The 8,960-nt window shown below is 45.8% G+C and overlaps 1 long non-coding RNA gene across 1 annotated transcript; it reads left to right on the top strand.

Annotated features, from left to right (window-relative positions):
• Positions 1-1,664: 1,664 nt before the first annotated feature.
• On the top strand, positions 1,665-3,872 carry LOC129680281 (uncharacterized). Its single transcript, XR_008720663.1, has 3 exons — positions 1,665-1,703; positions 1,794-1,964; positions 3,638-3,872. It is a non-coding gene; the product is annotated as an uncharacterized LOC129680281 (long non-coding RNA).
• Positions 3,873-8,960: the final 5,088 nt, after the last annotated feature.

Raw genomic sequence — 8,960 nt, 5'->3', positions numbered from 1 at the left:
AGCTGATCCTGCAGATGGAAAGCTTCAAGATCTGCGTGACACAGGGCAACAACAGGCCATCCGAGAGGAGTCCTGGTGAGAATCCAGTGATGGTAGTGTAGCAGAAGCTGGGGGTCTCGAACCAGACTCACGACGTACTGCAGCGGACATTCGCAAGCAAAGAAGTGTGGACAAAGGCTATACTGTGGGACACACTACAGTTCCCATAATGAGATGTTTTGTGTTTTTTTGTTTTTTTGTTTTTTTTTTTTTTTTTTTTAATTTGCTTTTCTTTTTAGGGGAGAGGTTGTGAGGGTAGAGGGTGGATTTGGAGGGATGGAAAGGTGAGTAGGATTGGGGTGTATGATATAAAACTCACAAAGAACCAAGAAAAAGTTTAAAAAAAGAAAAAAAAAAGGTCTCCAAGTAGACTCTTAAAATCTATGCTGCTCTATTTGTCAGCTTCCATGGCATATGCAAGGGAGAAATGAAAATGGCTTCTGTAGAACTGTAAAATTCTAGAAGCTGTGGCTCCTACACTCTTTCCTTCCCCTCTTTCACAGTGTTTCCTGAGCCTTGGGGGGGGGGGGGAAGGTCAGGAGACATCCCATTTAGGGTTGAGTGTTACAAGGTCTCTCACTCTCTGCATATTGTCTGGCTGTGGGTCTCCACATTTGTTCTAATCTGTGGCAGGAGGAAGTTTCTCAGATGATGGCTGATTAAGCCACCAGTCTACAGAATGTCATTAGGAGTCATTTCATTGCTATGTTCCTTTAGCAGAACCAGCATTTGGCTTTACCTACACCCCTGGGTTATTTGGTCTCAGGTTCTTGGTATGGGTTCCATCTCATGGAGTTGACTATTGGTCAAATCGGATATTGGTTGGTAACTCCCATAAGCTTTGTGCCGCCATTGCCCTAGTGTATCTGCAGGCAGGTCACCATTATAGATTGAAGACACCAAAGACACACGGTCCTCTAAGTCAACAGGACTGACACACACATGAGCTCACAGAGACTGAGGCATGCTCTGCACCTGATGGGGTCCTAGAGCTGAGTGGAGAAGTGGACACAGGCCCCCATCCCTAAGGCAGACGTTATATCTAATTGATAGCCACTTGCAAATGAAAGTTTAATTTTCTGCGAGGGAGGCTTGCTGGGGAAACAAGCTACTCTTATGGGAAGGCTAGATGGCCAACAGAAAACTCAACAGAACCTTTGGAGGTTTCTCATAATGTTGGTCAGGGCTCTTTTCCCCTCTCTTTTTACATTTCATTCATTCATTTATTCTCTCTTTCTCTCTCTCACCTATACACACTCACTCAGTCACTCCAGGTCATTTGTATATATATTAAGGCTTCCAGTTTAGTGTTTTTATGGGATTCCTGAGTGTGTGAATGAGTGCATCTCCATATCTTTATCTTTTTTGTCTTGTCTTGGGCTTTTTCCCCTCTTTTGTTTTGCCCTGTTCCAATGTGTTAGTTTTGTTTTATCACATTATGTTAGGTGATATTGTAATCTCTTGGAGGCCTGTTTGTTTTCTGATGACAGACAGAGAGTGGGCAGATCCAGGAGGTAAGGCTCTGAAAGACTGCGTCAGAGGGAAGGGAAAGCATAATCGGGGTATATTATGTGAGGAAAAAAAACCCAACCTATTTTCAATAATAGGAAAACACAATCTAGATTCTGCAGGGCACTTGGAATATCCAACTTTTAACTTTTTAGGTAGGCTGCAGCCCACACTGAGCAGCTTATACCATGATCTCTAATATCTGTTCTTCATTTTGTTTCATTAATTAAAAATATCATTTGCAGTTCCAGAGAGATGGCTCAGCAGGCAGTGATGCTTGCCAACATACCTGGTGATCTGAGTTCAATCCTTCGATCCCACATAGTGGAAGGAGACGCTCAAATCCTGCAAGTTGTTCTCTGGCCTTCACATTTGGGTAGTGGCGCATGTGTCCGCACCCCCACCACGAATACACAGTAAGTCCATGTAACAGAAATTAAAAAGACAGGATTTGCAGTCTACTCGGTCCACTTTATTTCAGTGAAAATCGAGCTGTCTGGAGTGTAGAAGCTCTGATGTGGCCAACCCTGCCCACGGGTACCGGGATCTTCTGCCCTCACATAGGTGCCTGTTTCCTTGGCCCAGCGGTTTGTCCCGGATTGCCTGGAACTGAGGGTTTTCTGTGATATAGGACTTCCAGTGCCCAAACTAGGACAGCTGTGGGCAAACTGGGGTGGCCACTCAAGGGGACAGTTATCTTCTGCCTCCTCTGGTAGGTGAGTAGGTAGCACCTAAGCACCATGTGCAAAGGTCCTTAGGCCCAGAGGGCAGTTATTTAGACCATTGGTGTATACCTTGACAACTACTGGGGTGGGATGCATTTCTGTAAGACATCACCCATCGTATGACATCAGCCCCTTCCTGTGTGTACCACTCTCCTCTGTGCTACCAGCAAATACTACACAAATCCTGCCTCCCGTCTCTGTTATTTTCCAACATTGGCCTAGGACAGTGCAGCGGCCTACAGATGTAGCAGAAAGCCACTGTAGCCATCTCTTTTTAAAACTCTATTTATTTGGGATGTTTAGGCCTCATCCTCCCTTCCAACCCCCCAACCTTGAGAGAGAAAAGGTTAGTGGGGAGAGGGGACCAGACCCCTTTATTTCTCCCGGCTATTTAGGGTCAAGGGGTTCTTTTAGGGCTCTCTACCAATCTCTGTCAACCACAGATGCACCTAGCAGGCTCCTTGATGCTGCTGTGCCGGGAGAGTTTCTCTCTGTCTGCTCTAAACCGTCTCTGGCCTCTCCACATCAAATGTCCACACCGAGTGCCACACCGTCTCCTTCTCGGCTTTCGTATTTATACTCGTAGAGTCCTAGCCCACACCCCTCTCCCTGCACACGTGGAAGGCACAGCTGGCAAAGATCTCACCCCACATGTGACAATTAACAGGTGTGGACAAACTATAGCCCAACTAAAAATACCACACTTGGGATTAAAACAAAAGCATATTTATGTAACATAACCGAGGTTACAAAGAAACCAAACCCTCCATTACATAAAAATGGCATCTGGTTGCTAACAGGTGTCTTTTTCATAGATTGTTGATTTTCTGATTAAATGATTGTTTGGGTAAAATAGACCAATAGTAAGAAATGTGAGAAACAACCACTGACTCTCTGGATACAGAGTTTGGAAGATGTTTCTCATGGTCACCCCTCTTCATTGTTCTCCATGGAAATGTCAATTCAAGGAAGGCAGACGGCTTGTTTTTATTCAATGCTTCAGTTTTAGCTTCTAGAAGAATGTTTGGCATTAGGCAGTCTATGTGTTCATTGGATGAATGAATGAACAAATGAAGGAATAAAATGAGGGTCAGAGTGTATTGTTTTCCTCCATTCCTACTGGTGCCTACTTCGGGATTGTCAAATGACCTTGTGTGTGTGTGTGTGTGTGTGTGTGTGTGTGTGTGTGTGTGTGAGTGTGAAGGTCTCAATATGCAGCCGAAGCTTGCTTTCACCTCCTGACCCTCTTGCTCATGGCTTCTGCCTCTCACACCTCCGATGGTCAGAAAGCAAAGAACCAGAAAGGAACTGGAGCTGGGTGTAACCTTGGAGGCCAGCCTCCAGTGACCCATTTTTCCAACCAGGTCAGACGTCCTGAAGGTTTCAGCACCTCACGAGACCGTGCCACTATCAGGGGCCCAGCTGTTTAAACACTCGAGCCTGTGAGGACATCCCGACGACAGCCAAGGCTGCACTCATAGGCCATAGCAAGTAAAAGCAGTGGTAATGGCTGAAGCCCAAGGCCCAGGTGGCAGGCATATGCCGTGCCCTGCTTTATTGTTCCATCCTCCCTATGGGAGTGGAAAGATTTACCAAACCTACCTTCACCAACCTCGTCTGCGCTGGGTGTGGCGGGGTATGCGGGTAATCCTGGTACCTGGGAAGTGTGGGCAGGTAGGTCAGGAGGTCACCTTTAAGTGTATATTATCTCAAGGCTAGTGTGGGCTACCTAAAACCCTATTCCAAGCAAGGACAAACAACCCCCCACCAAGCCAAAGATGGAACAGAAGCCACTTCTGAAAGCACTTCTATAAAATCTTCTTTACATGCAGTTTGAAAGCTCTGCGAGGAGAGGATTTCCATTGTATACGGCCACATCCCCTTCCAGTTAATAACTCAGACTTTCAGGCATACATGTGTTCTGAAAGTCCTTTAGCTAATTTATTTTTGAGACAGGCTCTCTCTACGTAGCGCTGGCTGTCCTGGAACTCATTTGCTGTTTTGAAGAATCGCTTTTGCTCTCCAAAAATGAAGATTTAACACTACAGAAGATACTAAGTAACAGGCTTGATTCTGTGTCAAATTCTTAAGGAGAGACTTTAAAAGTCTCTCTCTTTAAAAGACTTTGAGCCATGACGCAATTTTATAATAAAGGTGTGGCCGCCTGGCGCTGGAGAGATGGCTCAGTTGTTTAAGGGCACTTGCTCTTCCAGAGGACCTGAGTTCTGTTCCCAGCACCTACATCAGGCCTCTCACAACTGTCGGTACCTACAGATCCAGGGGTTCTGAACCTCTGGCTCTGTGGGCACCTGTATTCATGCACACACACTCATGTGATTACAGAATAAGCAAGAGTGCTTATTTAAAACAGCAAAAGGAAGCTGGGTGTGGTGGCATGTGCTTTCATCTCAGCAGGCAGATCTCAGTGAGTTGGAGCCGGCCTGTTCTATCCAGTTCCAGGACAGCCAGTACGTCAAATACACACCTACACATAACTAAAATTAATAAAAAAAAAAAAACCTTAAGAAATATGTCCACCCAAGTGTGTTTATGACAACAGCATGTTCTGATGTGCTTAGTTGCATAAAGTTTCTCTTTCTATAAATAAAAATAATACAAATAATGTGAATTTCAGCCGAGATTGCTGTCATCTGAAGCAGTGCCTGCAGCTTTGGGGAGCTCTTATGGTACTTTATTTATTTTTTTTCCTGTATTTATTTATTCTATGTACATGTAGATTTGTGTGGCTACACATGCCACAGTGGGCATAATAGAAGTCAAAGGACAACTTGTAGGAATAGGTTCTGTCCTTCCAACACGGGGTCCTGGACAGTTCAGGTCATCAGCCTTGGCAGCACTATCCTTTATCTTCCTAGCCACCGGACCAGCCCAGCCTCCCTCTTCTTAATGGGGCATGAGCATTTTCAATAGCTCAAGACAGTCATGTCTTCTATTTCATTATATTATTCATCATCGTCTTGGGATTTCAAACTATTAGGGCAATCTGGTTCTTAAACCTGTTTCATAAACTTGAACAAATAAATTAATTTATTGGTCTCTGTAGCAAATATTTACTGAGCATTTAATATGTGCGTGGGAGCAGAAAGTTGAATGCTTGCAGTCTTGCTGATCTGATATCCCCTGGTAACCTAAGCCTGGGATAGAAGTCAAGAATTGTGAATACTGTTCAAAAGAGAGCAAAAAAGTCCCCACAAGCCATCTGTTAGAGAAAACCTTGCTGCCCACATGTGCTCATTAATTCTCTGTCAACTCCACACAACCTAGCTTCACCTAGGAAGAAGGAACCTTGGTTGAAAAATACCTCTATTAGATTGGCCTATAGGCAAGAAAATGTAGTGGTTTTGTTTGTTTGTTTGTTTTATTATTAATGATTGAAAGAGGGGAGCCCGGCCCACAGTGGGTGGTGTCACTCCTGGGCAGCTGGTTTTATGTGTTATAAGAAAACAGACTGAGCTAGCTCTGGAGGTCAAGACTGTAAGCAGTATTCCTTAGTGGTCTCTGCTTCAGTTCCTGTCTTGAGTTCCTGCCCTCAGTGAGCCACTGTGACCTAGAAGTTGTAAGATGAAATAAAACCTTTTTTCCCCAAGTTGGCTTTGCTCAATGTTTTATCACAGAAACAGAACCAAACAGAACACCAAAACAGGCAGGATAATTCTAGATGGTGCGGGGTGTGTTTTTCTCCCTCAGCCTCCATTAATCAAAGTAGTAACTCATCTTGGACAAGCCTTACCCAGCTCCAGAGACTTTCATCCGAGACGCCAAGGCTCCCTATAAATGGCAATTATGTCTTTTAACACCCTTCTTCGCCCCATTTAATGGAGAAGAAAAGTGAGGAGGAGAAAGATTCATTGCTTAGGGAGGAGCCACCAACAAGGGATGATGCCTGTGGCCTGCTGAGAGCAGCTCTGTCAGAGAGTAAACAAAAGGTGCCCAGTAGCCAGCTTCCCCAGCCAGAGGCTCAGCAGTGAGCTTGCTCCACCATCCTTGGTTCCCTGAGCACCTGAGTTCACAGAGAGGAAACAGCAGGAGATGGGAGAGACCCCAGGAACTCCTAACCAAACCCCTTGTCTTTGTAAGATACAGGACAGTTACTTCTTTGGTCTCTTTGGAGAAAGATAATCAAATAGTATTGACCATATTTCCAGAACCCAAGCAGAATATATGACCTGAAAAATTGCATGAAAATTAAGAAACAGTGGAAGAGAAATTAAAAATCGAGGCTATAATTGAAAACCCTGTACACATGGGACCCTAGGGGCTCACATAGCCAAGGCTAGCCTTGACCTGCTCATCCTCCTGTCTCTATCTTCAGACTGCTGGGATTATAGGAATGTGCCTGTATGCCTCCAAAAGGGATACAGATGACACAGATATGACTTATGGTGCACCAATAAGGCTGCGCATGCCTGTAATTCCAGCCCCCCAGGTCAGTCTGTGTTACACTCTGAGACCTTGTCAGGAGGGTCAGGGCAGGAGGTAAAGAGAGGGAGAGGGATGGGGGGAGAGTACATATGCTTGGGGAGTAATTTTGCATCTCATCCCAGCTATAGGTGATGATGTGAGGGAGGGTCAGGAACAAAGATTGGTGAAAACAAAGATTTAGGTAAAAGAGTAGCCTAGATAGAGTTTTGTCTCCGTGCAGAAGTGGGAAGGACATGGGGATAATTCAAAACCTCCCTATTGATGAGGCTGAAGTCGGCCAAGTATCTGTGCTTGGTCTATGATGATAGACTCTTTTTTTCTCAGTGGGGTTTTAAACCTCTCCCCTAATCTGGGTGACCCCAGAGCATCACATAGCTCTCAGGGCAGATTACAGGCCAGACTCTTCCCTAATAAGGAAACTGCTCTAGCAAGTATCTAGGGATTCCTAGAAACACCCGACCCAGCTAAGGATCTTAGTCCTGCAGTGACCTTCATTGTACTTGGAGATCCCTCCCCTACCTTCATAGGATGATTAAGCTGTAGTTTCCTTCTTGTGAGAGGACCATGAAGCATCCCTGACCACAGGGAATCAACCTCAAAACCCTCCCTCTGCTCAGGGTTTATGTCGCCCTTGATTTCATATGAATAAAGACATGTGCCTTCTCACTTCAAGACAGATTCCTCATTATCCACAGCTGGCTGTGTCTCACCAGGTCTTCTCTCCGGCCTGCTGCACCTTTGCCTCACCAGGCCTGTGTTTTGGCTGCAAGCTGACCAGGCATGGGCTTTGGCCTGCACCCCTGCCATGCTCAGCACAGCAGCTTGACCAAGAGTTGTAACACTTTGGTATCTGCCTTGGGCTTTGGACCGCCGGAGCTTCCATTGCCACTGGGGATGTCATGCTAAAAGAGCAAATCTGTAACACCGTGGAAAACCTTTTCCACACCCCTGCTTAGCACACCTGGGCCTCACCCTAAAGCATTCTAGCTGCCTGTGAGAGAAATGGAACCCCATTCTCCGTCCAGAAGCCAAGTTCCAAGACCCCAGCCGGAATTCAGGCCCCTGCCTGCCAGAGGACAACAGGCCTGCTCATCCAAGCTGTGGTAACCAGACACCTTAGCCACATGCCCAGTTGTCTCTTGCGTCCCTTGGTTAGGCACAACTGAAAACCTCTGGACAGGACTAAGCTACAGGGTAGCCCTAGTCATCAAGGAGCAAGCCCCAGGCTGCTACTCTCTGGCTGATTTTGCTGTGCGCAGAAGCAAGAGGGAAGCAGACTGAGGCGCCCCTCCCATGAATGGAGAAGGAGGAGGCCTGATTCCTCTCAGCATTCTTGCCTAACAGGCCTCTTTTCTCTAGGTCTGAGAAGGGAGGGTGGGACTCATCTTCCCTCCTTTGTTTCACCTTTATCCTTAAAATGGGGGCTAAAGGAGATTGGATAGGAGCAGGAGCAGGAGCACATATCAATCACACACAGGAATCGAGAGAAGGAACCGGAAGTGAGGGAGGTGATACTCTCTCAAAGCCAGGCTGGGAGATGCGTCTTCCACTAGGCTGCATTTCCTTAGGGCTCCACAACCTCCCCCAAACATGCCACCAGCTGGGGACCAGCTGTTCAAATACCCGAGCCCATGGAGATGTTTTTCAGTCAAATCACAATGTAAACCAAAAGTTATAAAAGTAAGGGAAGTTTTATATTCAGAGTCTCTCATCCGGTGATCTTAACCTCTGAGCCATCTTTTCAGACCCGTGATTAAAAAAAAAATTATAGTATGATGAAAAACTGCAACAATGAACAGGAACAATCACGGACATTTCTTAAAGAAATATACTGATAAAAACTGGACACCCACAGTATGAGTCTACCTAAATCTAGTTCAAAATCAGGCCCATGGTTAGTCTGTAGTATTGGCTGTCAGCACAGGATTTCTTTTGGTTTCATATGGTTATGTTGTTTTGTTATCCTAGGTGTGTGTCTTAGCTACTGTTCTGTTGCTGCGATAAAAATGCCAACCCCAGGGCCACTCAGAAAAGAAAGCAGTTAATTTGGGGCTTAAGGCTCCAGAAGGTAGGAGCCTGTGAGCGTCAAGGTAGAGAGCAAGGCAGCAGACACGTGCCTGTTTGTGTAACGTGGGTGCATGTCTGTGTGGATGTGTGCGGATAACCTCCGGCGTCATTTCTTAGGAGAGGCCTACCTTTACATTGTTATCACGTTTAGTGTGTGTGTGTGTGTGTGTGTGTGTG

Source organism: Psammomys obesus, unplaced genomic scaffold (assembly GCF_907164565.1).
Source record: "Psammomys obesus unplaced genomic scaffold, mPsaObe1.curated_primary_1811, whole genome shotgun sequence".
Lineage (NCBI taxonomy): Eukaryota > Metazoa > Chordata > Mammalia > Rodentia > Muridae > Psammomys > Psammomys obesus.
Note: the sequence above shows the minus strand (reverse complement) of the source record. Positions and strands in the feature narration are given on the sequence as shown.